The sequence below is a fragment of the Hylobates moloch genome, unplaced genomic scaffold (assembly GCF_009828535.3).
Source record: "Hylobates moloch isolate HMO894 unplaced genomic scaffold, HMol_V3 SCAFFOLD_11, whole genome shotgun sequence".
Classification (NCBI taxonomy): Eukaryota; Metazoa; Chordata; class Mammalia; order Primates; family Hylobatidae; genus Hylobates; species Hylobates moloch.
The window spans coordinates 18,346,296-18,369,454 of NW_026652286.1; the positions used below are offsets into that span (position 1 = coordinate 18,346,296).

At 37.6% G+C, this 23,159-nt stretch overlaps 1 long non-coding RNA gene across 1 annotated transcript in view; it reads left to right on the forward strand.

The window, feature by feature from the left end:
- The window catches only part of LOC131384645 (uncharacterized), a 254,369-nt gene that overhangs the window by 224,495 nt on the left and 6,715 nt on the right, over positions 1-23,159 (forward strand). The window contains exon 5 of the long non-coding RNA XR_009215705.1: positions 15,184-15,357. This is a non-coding gene — a long non-coding RNA (uncharacterized LOC131384645). The remainder of the gene's footprint in view (positions 1-15,183; positions 15,358-23,159) is intronic.

Consider the following 23,159-nt stretch of genomic DNA (forward strand, 5'->3'; position numbering starts at 1 on the left):
TGTTTAGTAGCAGACTGAGGCTCTAACTGGTCTCAGCAGGAAAGAGTATATACAGGCACAATAGGGAAGAAGTGGCAACAAAGACCAAGCACTAGCAAGCCATCATTTAGCATTTGCTTTCAAATAGGCAGTGCGTCCCAGAGGAAAGGGCACAAGGTTAGTTAGGGAGAGATGTTGGAGCTCCTGACAGCTCTCTGAGCAAAGTCTGTGATCTTGGTTATTTTATACTGTGAGCCTCAGTTTCCTCATTTGTAAAGGTGAGGGGGGAAAACCCACCTTGTAGGCTCTCCAAGTAGATAAAATAATTATTGTGCTTATCTTTTGCAAATTCTTGAGAGCTAGTCATAAGTCAGAGTAAATAAGAGCTGAAGTTACTTACCCACTTAAGAATAAAACTGGCTCTAAAGTCAATTCTACATCCTATGGGAAATCTAGCATGCCAAGATGTCTTTAGTTTCTGAAAAACTATTTTTCTTATCTGTCTGGCTGTGATTTCTGGCTTCTGGATCTTGCATCTTGCATCTGTTTCTCTGTTGCTGCCCTGTCATTGACTTAAATGTTGAAGACATTTAAGAGCTACTACTTGAGCTCTTTACCCACAAATTCATCTCCTATGAGGCAGTCACACACAGGAGGCTTTTACTGGAGATTTAAGGATTAGAGCTAGGAGGAGCTTACCTGACTAAGAGACACAGAGGACTATTTGAATATCAAATTTAAGACATCTTTAAATTTACTTGGTTAATTCTGCCAATTTCATCTCTAAATTCTCATGCATCCATACCCCTACTCCCTCTTCTCTCTCCTATTATTTTCCCTAGATCTAAATTATTGCTCTTTGGGACATCAGCTTTTCTTTTCCACCATCTCCTTCCTTGTAATCTTCTTATCAAAATATTGAGGAGAGATTGGCAGGCACTTGAGAAGGCAAAGCTCTTAATCAGGGGTCCTGGACACCAAGGGAGTTCTCTTACAGGCTTCTTTGGTTACACTGACCCTAGAAAATCATATGCAAAATGTTGCAGGTATATGTATCTGTTTCTTCCAGAGAGGAGAATTTGGAGCTTTTACAAGAATTTGAAAGGCCTCTCTGGTTCAAAGAATTCAAGTGCTGTGGTTGTACAGCCTTTTTTTGACTATTTTTTTAAACTGTAGTAAAACATTGCAAAGCCCTATTCAAGGTAAAGAAATTGAAACACACAAATCTATATTATACATGACAGGTAAGCCTCATTAAATTAATGTAATACTGAAATACAATTGTTTATGTTCACGATAAAGATAAAATGAAATATGAATTGGAGAGACTACAAATAAATCTTGCTTCACTAAATAATCCACTTTAGGATTTATTTGAATAGATTTTCTTTGTGCAAGTGAACACTTTTTTTGTGCATTAGTAAGTAACTGAATAGCTTGAAAAGATAATGGAGAGGTAGATCAGAACATACATTTAAAGTAATATACAAGGTGCAATATAATTTAATTTCTACCAGAAAGCAGTGTGGTATATAGCACAGGACTGAGCATTTGAAGACGTGAGTTTTGGTAACCTTGGGCAAGTTGGTTAAACTTTCTGAACGAGAGACCGTCCACTGAATATTAACAACATGCAAGAAAAACAATGATGATGATAATGATGAAGCATCTCTAAAGAGAATGAAATCCAGAATCTTCAAACAAATTTACAAGAAAAAACCCCATCAAAAAGTGGGAGAAGGATATGAACAGACACTTCTCAAAAGAAGACATTTATGCAGCCAAAAGACACATGAAAAAATGCTCATCATCACTGGCCATCAGAGAAATGCAAATCAAAACCACAATGAGATACCATCTCACACCAGTTAGAATGGCGATCATTAAAAAGTCAGGAAACAACAGGTGCTGGAGAGGATGTGGAGAAACAGGAACACTTTTACACTGTTGGTGGGACTGTAAACTAGTTCAACCATTGTGGAAGACAGTGTGGTGATTCCTCAAGGATCTAGAACTAGAAATACCATTTGACCCAGCCATTCCATTACTGGGTATATACCCAAAGGATTATAAATCATGCTGCTATAAAGACACATGCACATGTATGTTTATTGCAGCACTATTTACAATAACAAAGACTTGGAACCAACCCAAATGTCCATCGATGATAGACTAGATTAAGAAAATGTGGCACATATACACCATGGAATACTACACAGCCAGAAAAAAGGATGAGTTCATGTCCTTGTTAGCGACATAGATGAAGCTGGAAACCATCATTCTGAGTAAGCTATCACAAGGACAAAAAACCAAACACCGCATGTTCTCACTCAGAGGTGGGAATTGAACAATGAGAACACTTGGACATAGGAAGGGGAACATCACACACCGGGGCCTGTTGTGGGGTTGGGGGAAGGGGGAGGATAGCATTAGGAGATATACCTAATGTAAATGACGAGTTAATGGGTGCAGCACACCAACACGTTACATGTATACATATGTAACAAACCTGCACATTGTGCACATGTACCCTAGAACTTCAAGTATAATAATAATAAAAAAGTCAACAGAAACATAGTTTTTAAGTTACAAGAGACTTTTAAGCAATGTCTGGAGAAGGTGCTAGCCTATCAAAGAGAGTGGGCTATGCAGCATAAAGCTGGGCACATGGGGGCTCTTCATGAACACTTATGCTGGCTGGTCAATGAAGTATGGGTTTGCGCATTTAGGTTAGGCAGCTCCTTCCCTACAATGATCATGAGCCACTCCTGAGCTTGACTACAACCTCTGGTAACTTCTTAGCCAGCATATTAAAAACATGCAGTAGCAGTTAAGAACAACGAATGACTTCTGGTATTTTGGGAGAGCGTAACATACTACTTCAAGAAGATATAATAATTGGTTGTCATTTCATCAGCTGAGAAAATAATTCTTTGTTCCCTGCTTTCAACAATGCCGGCTGGTAATATTATGACACATCATATAAATAACAATTTCTACTTTCTCTCGTGGAACTGTTTTAGAAAATTGTTGTTAGCTACGTCCTAAACTAAACAGGAAAAATATAACTTGTCTCTTTGGGGCTTATGCATGCTAATTATTTGGGAGATTGCTTTCCTTGAATTGCATCATGGTTGTGCTGTTCCTGAAGGCCGGCAGGACTTACACCCAAAAGAATGGCTATGTGAAGGGTAAACATTTTCTCACACTTAGGCAGTGAGGCTCAAAGTGATTTAGGAATCTAACATGGACACTGAGTATGACAGTGAGAGGCATGGGACCCCATCGAATTGGTTTCTTCACTAAGTATACCTAGTGAGACATCTGTAGGATCTCAGTGTACAGATTGGCATCGCATATGGTAGACACAAATAAGATTCCAAAGAAGATGAAAGACTAACCTGTCAGTCTTGAAAACCTGTGACATTGAGAGAAAACTGTAAAATTGCTCTTATGAATGATGTGATGTGGAATTATTCATTGATCTGTTTGTGCTTTAAAAAGGCCCACTTCTAAAATTTTGCAAGGTCAGTTATATGAGTACAATAAGAGGTCAACATACCATATGTCTAAATATTTAAAAGTTAATTATAAACTAGAAACTATTAAAGATTTTCTTTTTTCTCTTATTTTAACAAATACAGCTTTGTATAGCAAGTTCAGGTTTAAGCTAGGCATTCTCAAATTTCTCTGTGTTATTCAACTGCACTTCACCTTTTCTTCCCACCCCCAGCTCCACTGGACTGTGTGAGGCACCCTGTCTGCATGTATATGGACACCCCAGCCCCCATGTCAAAGTCCCATTCATACTTCACAACAAATGGTGGCCTCACCAATGGTGGGGTGGGGTTCACTTTGAGGAGAATTGTCTCTGAGAAGATGCGCGTACCCTGGGCTACTTGGTCAGGATATTCTTGGGCCCCAGGTACCTGGACCTAAGGACTTACCTCACAGGAAAGGGCGCTGGGCACTGGTGGAGAAGGGACAGAGAAGTGCCTTTCAAGGACAAAGTCCAGGAAAGAAGCCCTTCTTGCTCTGGCATAAGGAAATTACTGTTCTCAGATAAGAACAGACTAGAAAATCAGCCAAAAGAAGCAAGGCAAACACAAAGGAATGAAGTACTTATACATGCTAATAGGGAATGAAACTTGAAACATTATTCTATTTGAAAGAAGCTGGACACAAAAGGACACATATTATATGATTGTATTCATATAAAACATCAATAACTGAAAATCTCTAGTGAGAGAGGGTAAGTTATGGTTGCTTAGGGCTAAGAGTGTTGGGTAGAGGGATGGGAAATGATGGCTAAAACATACAGGATTTCTTTTATGAGATAATGAAAATTTCTAAAATGGGCTGTGGAGATGATTGCATACATCTGAAAGTATTATTGAGTTGTATATTTTAAATGAGTGAATTGTATTGTATCTGAATTGTGTGAATAAAGCTGTTAAAGAAGCAAGGCAAATGAAGTTCAGTCCAATTAAACAAGTGAGCCACTTCTGGTCCTCAAAGTTAAATGATTACGCATGTAAAACTTAGAATCAGACAGAGTGTAGTTCATTTGCAGGCTTTGCCTTCTTTGGGTTTCATGACACTTGGCAATGTTTAAAATTATTCTGTACTCCATTTTCCTCATCTACAAGGTGACAATGATATAACTTCTGGCATAGTGTTGTGATGGGATTAAGTGACTTGGTGCCATACAGTAACATTCTGTAACTAGTAGCTAATAATTATTATTGTTAATAATCACCATTAAAATAATTATGTGTCTCATCCACTACTAGACACAGGTGTATTCAGTGAAGAGTAACATGAGGTTCTCTGAGGAATTCATGAGCCCTAAGAATGTCTATGCTAACAGCAACAATAATTCACGGAAGTCAGATGAGAGAATCCAATTTACACAAGCTGTCAAGCATCAGTCACTGACCAAAAAGATAGGCATCGAATCTGACTCCTTTTTTAGGCAGTGATAAGAGGAAGTAGAAACTAGATGAAGAGACAGAACCCCAAACAGATAATCATGACCACATAATGGAGGGTGGAACGAATGAATAAGACACTTTGGGAGTGTGGGAGCACAGAGGAAAAACTCAAATTAGTCTAGAGACATTGAAGGGTCCTTAGAGCTGAGGTTTTTGAGCCACTCTATACAGGATGTGTTGCTAAGAGGGACAATGTGATAAATGCATGGAAATGAAAAGCAAGATTGTTTGGAGAACCACATGTGTTTCTGTGGTTTATCAAGGGTTGATTTTTATAGTGTGGGTGGGAGAGCACTGCAGATGAGGATGGACGGGCAGGTTTTACCACATCATATGTGTCCTGTTTGCTGGCAAGTTGGGATTTTATTCTATGAGTGATTAAAAGAGTTTTAGGGCATGGAGTGGCATGATCATATTTGTGTTCTGGAAAAATATCCCTCCTAATATTTATGGAGAACAAAAAAACAGCAAGGAAACTGGAAGCAAGTAAAACCAGCAGGAGGCCGCTGATATAAGTCATGAGTAGATGGACATACGAATAATTTGACAAAATATGAAGTAGATACAATTAACTGAATTTAATTCAGGAACTAATGGTATAGATACAATAAAAAATAACAAGAAGTTTTTAACGTAAGTAATGGGAGTGGGTCACAGAATTCTGTAATAAAAATGTGAAAATCAGAGGTATGAAAGTATGAAGATAAACATGACCCTTAGGTTTCCTAGCACTTAGCCATTTCCAGTGTTCAAATGTAGGAAACAAGCAGGAATGCAGAAGAGATCTGCTTGGGGATCGACTGATTTTGATGTGAGCTTGCCCTGTTTTTCTTTTTGTGCAAACTTCTTTGGTGGCTGGATGATCCTTATATTTTTACTCATGGGTAGGGGCTTAGTCTAGGTACTTGTATATAAAATAAATGATCCTTGAAACTGATCACTCTATGATTTCCAGTGTAGTAAGCCTAGTGAGGTGTCTAATTGAATAGGATTGCTTTCTGAGTATAGGGAATGCCTGGTACAAATCACACTGATTAGAACGCTGCTGTGGACAAGTAGTAGGTGATGTTACCAAAATTTTTTTTTTTTTTTCTGAGTGAAGTTGATGGATGCCAGGGAAGAGAGTTTATATTTAAGATGGTGTCAAAATTACAATTTTTAGTTGCAAAAAATAGCATCCAGTCTGGCTACTAAAAGCAGAAAAGGGATTTATTAAAGAGCATTAGGTAGTTTATAAAATCTCCAGAAGCCAAGAGAGGTAGGTACTGAGCCCTAAAGACGAAATCAATGTGCAACCCCACTTCAGGTACCATGGCACACCACCTGGGATGTCAAAGACTAGACACTATAAACACTGACACTGTCATCCATTAAGAATTGGTCTCATTGGGATATTACCATCAATCCCACAGAAATACAAACTACCATCAGAGAATACTATAAACACCTCTATGCAAATAAACCAGAAAATTTAGAAGAAATGGATAAATTCCTGGACACATACACCCTCCCAAGACTAAACCAGGAAGAAGTTGAATCCCTGAATAGACCAATAACAGGCTCTGAAATTGAGGCAATGATTAATAGCCTACCAAGCAAAAAAAGTCCAGGACCAGACATATTCACAGCCAAATTCTACCAGAGGTACAAAGAGGAGCTGGTACCATTCCTTCTGAAACTATTCCAATGAATAGAAAAAGAGGGAATCCTCCCTAACTCATTTTATGAGACCAGCATCATCCTGATATCAAAGCCTGGCAGAGACACAACAGAAAAAAGAGAATTTTAGACCAATATCCCTGATGAATATCGATGCAAAAATTCTCAATAAAATACTGGCAAACCAAATCCAGCAGCATATCAAAAAGCTTATCCACCATGATCAAGTGGGCTTTATCCCTGGGATCCAAGGCTGGTTCAACATATGCAAATCAATAAAGGTAATCCATCATATAAACAGAACCAAAGACAAAAACCACATGATTATCTCAATAGATGCAGAAAAGGCCTTCAACAAAATTCGACAGTGCTTCATGCTAAAAACTCTCAATAAACTAGATATTGATGTGACGTATCTCAAAATAATAAGAGCTATTTATAGCAAACCTACAGCCAATGTCACACTGAATGGGCAAAAACTGGAAGCATCCCCTTTGAAAACTGGCACAAGATGGGGATGCCCTCTCTCACCACTCCTATTCAACATAGTGTTGGATGTTCTGGCCAGGGCAATCAGGCAGGAGAAAGAAATAAAGGGTATTCAATTAGGAAAAGAGGAAGTCAAATTGTCCCTGTTTGCAGATGACATGATTGTATATTTAGAATGCCCCATCGTCTCAGCCTAAAATCTTCTTAAGCTGATAAGCAACTTCAGCAAAGTGTCAGGATACAAAATCAATGTGCAAAACTCACAAGCATTCCTATACACCAATAACAGACAAACAGAGAGCCAAATCATGAGTGAACTCCCATTCACAATTGCTTCAAAGAGAATAAAATACTTAGGAATCCAACTTACAAGGGATGTGAAGGACCTCTTCAAGGAGAACTACAAACCACTGCTCAACGAAATAAAAGAGGACACAAACGAACGGAAGAACATTCATGCTCATGGATAGGAAGAATCAATATCGTGAAAATGGCCATACTGCCCAAGGCAATTTATAGATTCAATGCCATCCCCATCAAGCTACCAACGACTTTCTTCACAGAATTGGAAAAAATTACTTTAAAGTTCATATGGAACCAAAAAAGAGCCCACATTGCCAAGACAATTATAAGCCAAAAGAACAAAGCTGGAGGCATCATGCTACCTGACTTCAAACTATACCTCAAGGCTACAGTAACCAAAACAGCACGGTACTGGTACAGAACAGAGCCCTCAGAAATAATACCACACATTTACAACCATCTGATCTTTGACAAACCTGACAAAAACAAGAAATGGGGAAAGGATTCCCTATTTAATAAATGGTGCTGGGAAAACTGGCTAGCCATATGTAGAAAGCTGAAACTGGATCCCTTCCTTACACCTTATACAAAAATTAATTCAAGATGGATTAAAGACTTACATGTTAGACCCAAAACCATAAAAACCCTAGAAGAAAACCCAGACAATACCAGTCAGGACACAGGCATGGAGAAGGACATCATCACTAAAACACCAAAAGCAATGACAACAAAAGCCAAAATTGACAAATGGGATCTAATTAAACTAAAGATCTTCTGCACAGCAAAAGAAACTACCATCCGAGTGAAAAGGCAACCTACAGAATGCGAGAAAATTTTCACAATCTACCCATATGGCAAAGGGCTAATACCCAGAATCTACAAAGAACTTAAGAAAAAAATCAAACAACCCGATCAAAAAGTGGGTGAAGGATATGAACATACACTTCTCAAAAGAAGACATTTATGCAGCCGACACATGAAGAAATGCTCATCATCACTGACCATCAGAGAAATGCAAATCCAAACCACGAGATACCATCTCACACCAGTTAGAATGGCAATCATTAAAAAGTCAGGAAACCACAGGTGCTGGAGAGGATGTGGAGAAATAGGAACACTTTTACACTGTTGATGGGACTGTAAACTAGTTCAATCATTGTGGAAGACAGTGTGGCGATTCCTCAAGGATCTAGAACTAGAAATACCATTTGAGCAAGCCATCCCATTACTGGGTATATACCCAAAGGATTATAAATCATGCTATTATAAAGACACATGCACACATTATGTTTATTGCGGCACTATATTATTGGATCATCTTATTTGATTTCTTTATCCTCATTTTCATCTGTATAGTGAATGAAGACAACAATGGTGCTGATATGAGGACTAAATGACACAAAGAATGCAAAGCACCCAGAGAGAGTGATCAGAAGGCAGATACTCAGACTTCTTATTCAGGGCTCTGCACTTCCGAGTTAGCAGAAGAATGATTTCTCTTTTTCTGAACATCAAAAGCCCTGTTTTTCATCCTCCCTTTCCACACCTTTTCTTTCTGGTTCTTGTCCCTAAGGATAGCAATAAACCATATCTGGAAGCCCAATTAGGCATGCACAACTCCTGCCTGTCTTAATTCTGCCAGTAATAGAACAGTAATTGTTCAGAGAAACTACAAGGGAAATGGTGGGTAAGAAGAACAGACAGCGCTCCAATTGATCTCAATTACTGTCATGAAATTGAGTCTTCTGTCCAACATCTAAATTTAATGCTTCTTTTCCCTGAGGATCTGTCCCTGGTTGTTGCCTCCTATTGTATCTGTGCTTGGCCTGTCACCATCTGCATTGCCCTCTTCATCAGAATGAAGGAATTGTTTTCATTTACCTAGAATTTCCTCTGTATGCTTTTTTGCTGCCTAGATCCCTGCTCTAGTCCTCTGACATGCATATTTGAATCTTTTCATTTTCTCTGGCTCAACACCCAGGGAAGAACTATGTTGTGGTTTGGCATACAAAGAATTAATTTCCATTTATGAACAAGGAGACAATTTTTCAAAACCTAAACAAGATGAGTGTAGGCTTTGCCCAAAGGATGAAAACACTCTGAAGTGAATTATTTCCCTCTTTATTTGGGTGCAATTAGGAAAGTTAATTATGGGTAATTTTCAGCATGCATATGCTTTCACTTTGCTGATTTATAAGGAGGCATAAACATAATTAGGTGTGCATATGCATCCTCACAGCTTAATGGGCCCTGCATTCCCGGTAATGGGGAGGCTCAGCATGCTGTTGATGTGTCATTTTTCAGGCTAAGGTATAGGAAGCTTTCTTGGATTGACTATCCCCAGGAAATTACACGGAAATGCAAGGTATATAGTTATCTGAATTCAGAAGTAATGGTATCTTAGGATACATTCACCATCTGCTTTTCATCTTAAAAGACATTGAATGGATTTAGATGGATTTAGCAAATGTGTGTCCTTAAAGTAGCAGTTACTTTTTTTTTTTAAGTTGTAAAGTACTCTGTATTTAGAAATTAACAAATTTATAGTGTTTTAGAACGAGAAGTACATAAAAAAGCATCCATTTAAGATGAGGTTGTTCAGACTTATTGAATTGAAGTGATCTTCCCAAGGTTATGTAGTTTTTGAGAAACCTACAAATGAGTTGGCAAAAGATGAAAGAAGTAGATTTTTTTTTTAATTGTTGATGTAGCATCTGCATTTCCCTGGAATCCCAGCTTTAGTGCCAGCAGGACCAGCTACATAATATGCAGGGCTTAGTGCAAAATAAAAATTCAGGTCACTTGTCCAAAAATTAAGACCTTAAAGATGATAATCACAGAGCATTAAACAAAGCACAGAGTCTTTCTAAGCCCAGGGCCCTGTTTGACTGCACTGGTTGCACATCTATCAGGATGACCCTGAGTACCACAATACTATTAGATGACACAAATTTGGCCACTAGAAGGTAGTGAGCAGAATGACACCAAGATCAAGGTTGTGGAGAAATAATTGCAAACAGCATTTCCATGAGCACTGGTCAGAGAACAAGAAGAAAGGTCAATATCATATCTGAGAAAGTTTATGTAATTGTTTTCAAACAGCTGCTTAAATGCTAGAACCAGAGCTTGTCTGATTAATCAATAGACAACGGTATGTGAGTTATGCTTGAAAGACAGCAAAATTTCTGCAACTTTCTATTTATTGGAACTTCCTTCTTTTGGAAAACAAGCAAAAGGGTAAAATAATGAAGGCATACAATATCTTTAGAAAGATCCAGTTATAATAAAGACAATAGTATTCCATGGTGTATATGTGCCACATTTTCTTAATCCAGTCTATTGTTGTTGGACATTTGGGTTGGTTCCAAGACTTTGCTATTGTGAATAGTGCCGCAATAAACATACGTGTGCATGTGTCTTTATAGCAGCATGATTTATACTCCTTTGGGTATATACCCAGTAATGGGATGGCTGGGTCAAATGGTATTTCTAGTTCTAGATCCCTGAGGAATCGCCACACTGACTTCCACAATGGTTGAACTAGTTTACAGTCCCACCAACAGTGTAAAAGTGTTCCTATTTCTCCACATCCTCTCCAGCACCTGTTGTTTCCTGATTTTTTAATGATGGCCATTCTAACTAGTGTGAGATGGTATCTCACTGTGGTTTTGATTTGCATTTCTCTGATGGCCAGTGATGATGAGCATTTCTTCATGTGTTTTCTGGCTGCATAAATGTCTTCTTTTGAGAAGTGTCTGTTCATGTCCTTTGCCCACTTTTTGATGGGGTTGTTTGTTTTTTTCTTGTAAATTTGTTTGAGTTCATTGTAGATTCTGGATATTAGCCCTTTGTCAGAGGAGTAGGTTGCAAAAATTTTCTCCCATTCTGTAGGTTGCCTGTTCACTCTGATGGTAGTTTCTTTTGCTGTGCAGAAGCTCTTTAGTTTAATGAGATCCCATTTGTCAATTTTGGCTTTTGTTGCCATTGCTTTTGGTGTTTTAGACATGAAGTCCTTGCCCACGCCTATGGCCTGAATGGTATTGCCTAGGTTTTCTTGTAGGATTTTAATGGTTTTAGGTCTAACATGTAAGTCTTTAATCCATCTTGAATACTATGCAGCCATAAAAAATGATGAGTTCGTGTCCTTTGTAGGGACATGGATGAAACTGGAAAACATCATTCTCAGTAAACTATCGCAAGGACAAAAAACCAAACACCGCATGTTCTCACTCATAGGTGGGAATTGAACAATGAGAACTTATGGACACAGGAAGGGGAACATCACATTCCGGGTACTGTTGTGGGGTGGGGGGTGTGGGGGGCGGGGACAGCATTAGGAGATATACCTAATGCTAAATGACGAGCTAATGGGTGCAGGAAATCAACATGGCACATGGATACATATGTAACAAACCTGCACATTGTGCACATGTACCCTAAAACCTAAAGTATAATTAAAAAAAAAAAAAAAAAAGAAACTGTTATTCCCAAAGAATTGGGATCTCCAAGACCTGTCATCCAACTATTAGCTCATCAGTTTAAGTGTTTTATTCTTATGCTTTTGAAACCCTCCTTAAATTTGTCCTCTACTATATGAATTCCCTTTTCCATGGTTTCAAGTTTGCTATTTGCTGCCTGACACCTGGTATCATTATACTGTTATATTTAGCTTTATTATGGTCTTTTCTTGTCTTGGATTTTTCGCATTTTTTTTGTAATAGCCGACTGTTGTTTCTCTGAGGAAATGTCCCCTTACATATTTTTTGAACAATTGCAGCAGATATTTTTCTAAAATTGGCCTCTGTTTCTTGTAGTAAATCTATTGCAGGTGCAGGCCATTTTCCTGAATCATCAGGACAAAATAGCATAGTGGTGGATATGGTTTGGCTGTGTCCCCACCGAAATCCAAATCTCATCTTGAATTGTAGCTCCCGTAATTCCCACATGTTGTTGGAGGGACTCAGTGGGAGATAATTGAATTATGCGGCAGTTCCCCCCATATTGTTCTCTTGGTAATGAACAAGTCTCATGAGATCTGATGGTTTTATAAGGGGTTTCCCCTTTCACTGGCTGTCAATTCTCTCTTGCATCTACCATATAAGATGTGCCTTTTGCCATGATTGTGAGGCCTCCTCAGCCACGTGGAACTGTGAGTCCATTAAACCTCTTTTTCTTTATACATTAAAAAAAAAAAAAGACAATATACATATATTGTGGGAATATCTGTCATATTCCAGGTACTATATTAGATGAAGAATGTAGAAAATCATGTCCTTTCTCCTGAGGAGCTTTCTGTCCAGCAGAAAAGATAATCTTATAAAATTACTTTCATGAAAATTAGAAAGTTCTGAGGAGTTTCAATAGTAATTTCAGAGTGCAGATAAATGAAAACAGACTAAACGAGAGCTAATTTACAACTCTTGTTCCCGTACTGTATGCCAAGCTGTATTAGTGAGTCTTCTCAAAGCAGTCCTGTGATATATGTATTAGTAACCTCAATTGTGAGATGTGTAGTCAGAGACTAAGAGAATTTAAGTTACTCATCCATGACCACAGATACTGTATAGGAGAGCTTTGGAATGACATTGCAAGTACATCTGATTCTGTAAGCCAGTGATTCTCAAATGGGTTCATGGACCAACTGCATCAGCATCAGCTAAGAACTACAGGAAATGCAAATCCTTGGGTACCACCCCACATCTACTGAATCTGAATCTCTGGTGGTGGGGGATGGGTGGGCAGCAGTCTGTTTAGCAAGCCCTCCAAAGGATTCTGAAATTCCCTAGAGTTTGAGATCCACTGAATTACTGAATGTTCTTTTTTCTGCCTTGTGCTGCTTTTTAACACTTATTGAGTGCCTGAGTCCAACATTCTGCTAGGTGTTTGATGTATTTTAACTATTTAATCTTTGTAATTATCTAGCTAAGGAGGTATTGTGCTTCATTTTTAGATTTAATGAAACTGAGGATTAGAGACACTAAACCGGAATAACTACATGCTTGTTTTTATCTGTCTTACCCACTAGTAAATGAGTTTCTTAACAAGAGAATTTTTTTAAAGCCTGATTCATCTCTGCATACTTTGTGCCTGCACAGGGCTCAAAAGGCAGTATGTCCTCAATAAGTGCCTAGTAAGTGAAGAATGGATGAGTGAACGTACTTGTCTAAGGGCAGACACACAGAAAAACAAACATTTTAAATCTGTATCTATTTGGTTTGGAAGCCAATCTCTTCCCATCAGAACGTGAGAAATGCTTTATGAAAATAGTGTTATTTCAGCTCCCTGTTCCCTTTGTCTCATCCACAGATTAACTTTTCCATAAATTTTGGGAAAATCAGAATCCAAGCCTCATCTGTGCCCATGCTGGCATTCAGATATATCTGGACATGGCTATGGTATTGATGGGTTTAATTTGTTTCTTCAAATTTTGTTTGGGGTATTTGTGAACTCCCACACTATGCTACATGAGAGAGATAAATTATTAACAAAACATGAATTGTATAAGTCATTTTTATAGCATGGCAGGGGATTAGGATGGTAAGATATGTGCTATAGAGTTTGAAGGGAAGGAGGGGGATGGACAAGATAGCATTGTGTCTAACTTTTAACCTGATCCCTGGATTCATGCATTAGTTCTCAAGAGAGGGATTTTACAAGGAGAAGTTGAAAGAGGGAGTTGTTTCCCCAGGGACTCTGAGGATCTGAATTAAAGTCATGCTTCTTCAATGCCTCTAGTGACAAATTTCAATATAGGGTGTAAGAATGGGCATTGTTCCTCTCTGGCATGAAATATGAGTTGCCTCCATTTAGTGATAATTTGATAATATAGCTTTGGGTGTACTAGTATTTATCTCTTTGGCATAGCCTCTCCCCAGTCTCAACATTATCACTAGCCACAGAAAGGGCCCACGAATCTCCATGTGCCCTCGCTGCTACCACTATTTGGAATGATCTTTGCACAGATAACCACCTGGCTTGCTCCCTCATTTCAAACATTTCTCTGCATAAACAGGTCTTCCATGACTCCCCTGTTTAAAAAGCTTGTCCTCACCTCCATCACTCTGCATTTTCTTACTCTGATTTATTTGTCATCACTGCATTTATCACAACCTAGCCTATTGTATGTCTATTTGCCTACCTATGTATTCTCTGTCTCCTGCCATGTTGAGACGTAGGATAATAAGAACATTTCTGTTTTATTTACATTCTGTTTTATACAGTCAGTTGAACAGATAATATTATATAGGAGTTGTTTAACAAATATTTTTTGAATAAATTAATAACCCCAGTGCAATGAAGAATAGATACTAGCAGCAGTGCCAGAATCAAGGCGCTATCATCAATTGACTCTTTAAAAGTATAAAAACGTGGCATAAAGGTTAGTGAATTGTAAGTAACTCTTACGGTGGCCTTTAGAAGTGATTGGGGCAGACTTTTAAAAAGATGCTGGAGGTTATCCATTGTGTAGTTAAGGAGTAGTCTTGCAGGATTTCAATTATTACCATTAATGCGACTTCATTTGTATTTATATCTTGGTGAAGCCTGAAGAAACGACAGTGTGATCGTAAGTCCTTTCTATGATTAGTATGCGTCAGGAACTAATGGTGTCTCTTGAGTTGGAGTCAATTGATGTATTTTTGGGAACATGCTTGTGCCGTGTCACCTAGGGCTCAGTCCGAGTTCTCCAGGTATCGTTAACTTTACGAAGACTTTGAATATCCAAATTGCTTTGATTTTAAAGTCACCATTTGTATTTTAGGTACATTTAATATAAATCTTCAATTCAAGTGCACAGAATTTGTTTAAAAACCCTGAAGATGCTTTCATGATCTACACATCTGTCATTGCTGTTGCTTATCACTGTTCCTGGGAATCTGGCACTTCATCAGCCGTCTTTCTTTCCATCTAATGAACACTGTTCTCCCTGATTCAGGTGACCTTTATAACCCTAATCTTATATTTGTCATAATGCCCCCCACACAGCTAAGGCAAATCATAGTTGAATATCATTACAGGTTCAATAATACCAGAAGGGAAATTCAATAGGGAAGGTTATTTACAATTCCTACAAGATGCAGCTATTCTTAGAAACTATAGACAAAGACTTTCCCGTATCATAAAATTAGCTATCTGTCTGGAATAGCCCTGAAAATACTTAATATTTATGTGCAAAGTTATTCTCAGTCACTCTTTTGTGTCTGGTATTGATACCTCCTCTCAGGATGATTTACGCTGGAAAAGCCAAATTTCTCCCAAATTCTGCCCTTATGAAGACCTTGTATAATGGTCATTAACAGTACAATTCATTATACTACCGTAGTCAAAATCAGCATAGTTCTCAAGATACATGGTAATCATTGTTGAATAAGTTACGACAAAGCTGAATTTAGCCATCGCTGGTCCACTTACTTTTTAGAATTTATTCTCTCTCTACACGTGCCCATAGAGATCACTGTATTTTCCTCCAGAGTTTTATCCTGTATGTAGATCCTGAAAAATTAGTTCTCATCGCATTGAATAATATTTTCTCATTTGCTTTGGTGTTTTTTTTATTTTTTATTTTTAACATCTCATTAAATAATGGAAAACTGCAGGAAATTCAGAAAGTACAAATGAACAAGCTAAAACATTTGTATTACTTGGTGATACAAACAGTATTACCAAATAATGACCACTCTCAAAATAACATTTATTCTTTCTATTTGTATATATTTATAGTCATATTTAAAATGGTTTATATTGGAATATCATTTTCCACTTCATAACGTAGCATTACTTAGACAAGTATTACATAATGTTTATGATTTCATAGGATTCCATGAATAGATATGATATAAATCATTTAATCAGTCAGTAGTAAGATATTTAGATTTATTCTAATCATTCACTATTATCTGAGAGCTGTCATGAACATTCTTGTAGCTATATGCTTAACATAAATTTCTTGGGAATTGCTGGGCTAAATTACATAATTTTTAAAATTATGATAAATAATATCAAATTGACTTCCAAGAAGATTGTGCCAATCCATGCCAACTAGGAATCCTTGTGAATGACTCTTGTCCTATACTTGTACCAACACTTTTATTCCTTCCCCTCTCCTTCTCCTCCTCTCCCTTTTTCTGCAATATTTAGAAATTTGAATAGTTAACCATGGTTTTCTAATTTTTTAGTTTGTATTTCTTTCCTAACAAGGCTTAATATTTTAAAAATATATATTAGTCTTTTGTACTTTTCTTTTGTTATTTGTTTGGCTAGATCCTTTATCTTGTTTTTAGTAAAGGTATTTTAAAGGTATTTCTCTTTGTTTTTTCATTATTGAACTCTCCTTTCAGTGATGCCTAAAATGGAAGTTTGTTTCAGTTGTAGAAGATGAAATACTGGATAGTCAAATATTAATTATGAGTAACGAATTTTCTGTCATTTAATAGTCTAAAATGTTTTTATGCCATCATATTTGCTGAAACCCTTTGCCCACCTGGAGGGCCCCCTCCTGATGTTCCATGACTAGTGGCATCCTAACCCTCTAACACCTAGATCAAGGTATATCAAGGGTGACTAACTCAGTCCTGAAACATCTGCTCTTCGCACTACACAATGAGACTCACGGAGAAGTAGCTCACTGCTTTTTCTTGAGCGGGCCTCATAAAAATTGTTTAGTCTATTTCTCTTTTGATTTTTTTTTGGCAACTACATTTGCAACTCTTCTGAGACTAGGGGCCACATCCTTGTTCTCAAAGTATTTGAGTGCAATATGACCTTCTAGTCCAATAAGAGCATTGTGTGATGTGAAATAATGAATAGTTTTTGAGCCTCTTTTCTACAGCACACACTTATTACCACTTTAAAAAATTATATAAATTATAAAATATGTTTTATAACTATTTTTTCTATTTTTCCAAAATGGAAATCATAGTTCAGAGAGGTCAAACAACTTGCTCAAGTTACACAGCTAGTCAGTGTAACTTGGGTGGGGTGAGGTATCACACCTGTATCGATGTGACTTCAGAACTTTTGTTCTTACGTTACTGTTTTCCCAGCCTTTTTAGCATGGAGCTTCCCTCAACTAGGCAGCAAAGTATACACTTGACAATTTGATTTGTTATTCATCCAGGAAGAGCAAAATCTTGTGAGAACAAGTGTTTTATCCATTTCCGACTCATTTCAATTCCAAGATAATATTCTAGCTTTTATTTCAGTGAATAATGCTGGTAAGTATAGACATATCTTAAAAGCTGTAATTTATATCTGTCTAACCTTCTTTTCAGAGGGCACTAAAGATTACTGGTCACGTCAGCTCACTTCTGAGACTAGAAATTATATTACCATTTTCTATAAAAATATTGAAACATGCACAGACACCACACCAAAAGAGCTTGTTATATCCCATTTTCTAAAATTACAGCAGAGAGAATGAGTTTTCTCCCTTCAGATACTGCATGCTCTATTCTTTTTTTTGGTTTGCTTGACTGTGTGTGTGTTTTTTTTTTTTTTTTTTTTTTTTTTTTTTTTTTTTTTTTTTTTTTTTGGTATCATTTCAGCTTAGAGAAACTGCTTATCTTTCAGGATAGATTTTCTCTGCTGCTTGAATGCTCTGCTCACCAGGCATTGATGAGTTGGTTGTTATCATTATTACAGAAATAAAAAAAAGGAACAGTGCAATGAAATAACAAACAATAGTCTGAGTGATTTGGAAGCTGAATTTTGGATGCTGCATCAACATCAGGGCATGAGTTCTGGGAGGTGTGATAATATTAGTTATTAGCCTGGATCACAAGATTTATCCTGTTTCCTTATAACATTTAAATATTTCACTAAACATTCAATATAATACACATACACAGACATAATATAACTTGGCTGATAGAAAATGAATATTTTATTTGTATATATATATCTGATATAAAAATTATTATGTGCATTTATATTTTCCTTATAGTTAATATTGTTCAATCTCTGTGAGGCATTGGGGAGAGAAAAAAAGTCCTTCTGCACATTCTCTTGTATTCCCAGAATACAAGTAGGGGCTGTGGAGGGTTTTTTTAAAAAAATCTTTTTAGTTTTTTTATTTTAATTTTTGTAGATACATGGTCTATGTTGGCCATACTGGTCTCAAACTCCTGGGCTCACGTGATCCTCCAGTCTCAGCCTCTCAAAGTGCTGGGATTACAGGCATGAGCCACTATGCCTGGCCTATGGAAGGTTTAATTGATACTTACAGTTACTAGCGTTGCAGATATTTGCTGTCTGGATAAATAAATGAATTAATAAACATGAGCATCTTTTGATTCCTTTCTCTACTTCACCTCCTGTTTTAATCAATTGCAGAATTTTGGTCCTTCCTTCTCCTTTTTGAATTGTTTTTCTCTCCACTCACAAGATCATTATGAGAATTAGGCACCACATCTGTCCTAGGGGAGAAGTCCTATCAACTCCAAAGTCCTCTCAATCCATTACCTGGCTTCAGACCCTTGCTCATATCACACTAAATGTTATCTATTTACAAAAGAAAATGTTCATCAGATTTCTGCCTTGTAAAATATATTTTAAGTAATTCATTGACAGATAATTGTGCATATTTATTATGTACAACATATTGATTTGAAATATGTATAAATTGTGGACTGGCTAAATTGAGCTAATTAGCATATGCATTACCTCACATACTTTCTTTTTTGGCGAGAACAATTAAAATCTACTCTTTGAGCAATTTTCAGGAATACAATACATTGTTGTTAACTATGGTCACTATGTTGTACAATAGCTCTCTTCAACTTATTTCTCCTATCTAACTTTGCATACCTCACTGCCCCCTCCAATTTTTTTGAAGTTTAAAGGAATGTTACTTTATTTTATGTACAAAGCATGGTTTCTTCCACTGGGTAAATGCATTAAATAACTTATTCAAGAAGAATCACACTTAATCCAACTTGATGAACAGATCAAACACTGTTATTCAGTCCCCAAAGCTGAACAAGACACCTACAATACCCCTCCAGCAACTCCAGGCAGCTAAGCACAGCTAAGATCTGCCATGATCTGTTTTTCTCTATCTTACTAATGTGACTACTTCCCCTTCACCTTCTGCCATGATTGTAAGTTTCCTGAGGCCTCCAGTCATGCTTTCTGTTAAGCCTGTTGAAGTGTGAGTTGATTAAACCTCTCATCTTCCTAGTTCAGAATTTCCCACACTTACATTTCACTAGACCTTTTGCCACAAAATGTCCAATAGTTAAATAAATATAAGAAAGACTGGATTAAATAGGTCTTCATACTGTAGGACTTTTCTGAGCTTTTTTACTCTGCAAATTGGGGGCAGAACATGTCATATTTCTCAAACGAGAATGATAATTGAGTACCCTATCTGTGTTCCTTCTTTCATTTTGAGCAACACCTGTCAAATGCCCTGGAATTCTGGGAGAAACACTACTTCAGTCATTCTTGGGAGTGGTATTTACATCCCTACCTCATTCTTTGCTCTATTACTCTGCCTTGAATAGTGTGTCTCTGTATCCTGCCTTTTCTGTCTACTTGGATGAACGCTATGCTTACTTGAGAAATTTTAAAAGTTTAAGTTTGTGTTTATATTAGGACAGCCAAGCTACATAGTCAGCTAGGACTAGGAAAAGTAGACTCTGGTAATCATGTGAAGATTTTCATGGAGCAATAGGTTCTAGTGACGGAGGAAAATGCTAGTCAGAGGACAAAAACAGGGAAGTACAATGTCATGCAGACTAAATGAAAATGATTTCACTCTCAGTGAGTGAAATCCTGTGACAAAATTTGATGGTGCTAAATTATACACACAAGCTGATAATTATGAGGATTACTTCATTAGAGAGGAGAAGTTTCAACTCTAATTGCAGGTGTCTTATTCCTTCAGGCTGCTAAAACAAAATATCCTAGATTAAGTGGCATATAAGCAAGTGTAATTAATTTCGTACATTTCTGCAGGCTAAGAAGTCCAAGATCAAGGCACCAGCAGGAGCAATTGAAACTGAGAATCTTATGCAGGGCTTGCGTAAATAAATAATAATAATAAAAACCTGATAAAATCTTTCTAAAAAATAATTTGGAAATAGGTATTAACTTAAATGTGGTCAGATTCCTTGATCCAGCGATTCCATTTATAGAAAACTTGTCTACAGAAAAAAGTAGAGATGTGTGCTCAGATTCATAGCCAAGGCTGTGTACTACAACAGAAGTTAGAGTAGTAAAAAACTGGGCAATCCAAATTCCCAAGTATATGTATAATTAATTATCAAAAGCTTTATATTCAATATGATTGGAACTGTATTAGTATGTTTTCACACTGCTATAAAAAACTACCTGAGACTAAATAATTTCTGAAGAAAAGAGGTTTAATCAACTCACACTTCAACAGGCTTAACAGAAAGCGTGACTGGAGGCCTCAGGAAACTTACAATCATGGCAGAAGGTGAAGGGGAAGCAAACACCTTCTTCTCATGGTAGCAGAAGAGAGAGAGAGAGAGAGAGTGAAGGGAGAAGAGATACACATTTTTAAACTATCAGCCCCCAGGAGAACTCGCTCACTATCATGAGAACAGCCAGGGGTAAATCCACCCCCATGATCCAATCACCTCCCACCAGCCCCACGTTCAACATGGGGGGATTACATGAGATTTGGGTGGGGACACAGAGCCAAAACATATCAAGAACAATTATAAACACATGCACACAGGCAGAATTAGAATGGGAAAAAATAATAGTAGTTATCTCTGGATTGTGTCAGTATAGAAGATAATTACAATCTTTTGCTCAGTATCTTATATGTAAAATTTCTCCATAAAATATATATATATATATATACATTTTATACTCAAAAAATCATCATTAGGAACATTGCCACTAGTTACTAGTCTCACTTTTTATATTTGAAGATACTTAATCTTTAATATACTCAGGGAATGTCATTCCCAGTTGTTTACAGATGCTGATATCATACTTCTAGAATTCAGATTTCAGTGTCCTGGCTTAATATTTGTGTGGTTTGAAGCCACTTACCCTCCTTAAACCTCAGTTTCCTTATCTGTAAGAGAGGGATAAAATAAGAATCACTTTTAGGGGTATTAAGGGCGTCAAATGAAGTAATGAGTACATAGTACAGTGGTTGGCATAGAGTAACTCTTCAAAATCCAATGTTATTGTGAATAACTTTAAAACAGAGACATCTACCCCAATATGTTGTTGTGGGAATTAAATAAACTAATATATTTCAAAATGTCTATGTTAGGACCTGGCATACAGATAACCTTCAAGAAATATTAGCTACACTCCGCTTTCTGTCCTGCCCTTTTCTCCTGCCTATGGAGTGGGTATGCTCCGCTCTCCAATGGAGCAGGCAGGAAGCCAGGTGGAGCGTGTGCTGCCACCTAGCGGAGCACTGCGTATGCACGGAGGCAGCCTAGTGTTATTTGTTTGTTTGCTTATTTATGTATGTATTTATTTTTCAGGAACTCATATAAACCCGTTTGTCGCACACCTACACAGGATTTCTGCTGCCCTTGCCCTCTGCCAGATTGGCTTGCTTTTTCTTCCTAATGCAATTTTGTAGAAGATTTTCACTTGTGAGGTAGCTGAACTAGAACCAATTGTATTCTGTTACAAAGGGCAAGGAATGGAAAGCCACACCAGCGTTCCTTCAGCTCGATCTTTGTAGAGATGCCTGGGTAAGAAATAAATGGGACTCAGACTGTGATGGGGGAGCCCAGGGGTCTCCTCCCGCCGTGTAGTGCATGTGATTCCAGGGAGCAAAGCTGCTAGTCTCGTGGTTGTTCCTCTTTTATTGGGTCTCCAAAGTGAAAAAGAAGGAAGCTGCTTGACCTCCCCATCATGGTAGAGGACAGAGGGAAAGATGAGAACAGTGTAGACCACTCTGAACACAGGGTTCTCCCCTCATCCTTTTTCTGAGAGCTAAGGGCTTGCTTAGAGTGGCTATATATCGTGTAGGTCAATAAACACCTCTCTCATCAAATAAAACCATTTCTCAATATTTCATGGAGGAAAGCTTGGGACAGAGAAAAAGCATGGACCTTAAACCCTGTTTTAGCCACTCTTTAGCAGTGCAATATTAGAAAAGTCATTTCACCGCTCTATGCCTCAGTTTCCCCAATTTTAAATTGAGAATAATAATGATCACGACAAATTTGTAAGATGACATAAAACAATGGGCATTAAGATATGAGATAACATCCAAACACCATAAAGTTTGACACTCGGGGGAGTAATTTTTAAAAAGCCCCTCCTTTTCCTTTTAGGTTGCATTCATTTTCTATCTAGGCTGCAGCCTGGTGAGGGAATGGTGGTGGGGGCTAGGAACTGCAAGGAGTTGTTTCAGGGCCCTCGGGGTTTACCATTTGACAAATAATAGTTCTGTGATTATCCAGCCTGGCAAAGAGTCCAGGGTCCAGGCTGAAGGTAGGCAAATTAGAAAGCAACAATCAAGTATTTGGTGTCTACTGTGGGTTATTTCATAGCTAACATGATCAGCTAGGTATCAATGGATCTGGGCTCCAAGCCCAGTTCTTCCATGATCTTGCAGTGTGCCTTTGGGTAAACATCTATCTTAGACATTTATTTCTATGTCCAAAGAGGTAAAGTGAATTGTTCAGTTTTACTCATCTGGTCAGGTCTAGATTTCAAACCTTGTCTTTCTGATTGTAAATCCTGGTACACTCCAGGCACATTTTGAAGCCATGTATCCCTTTAAATCAT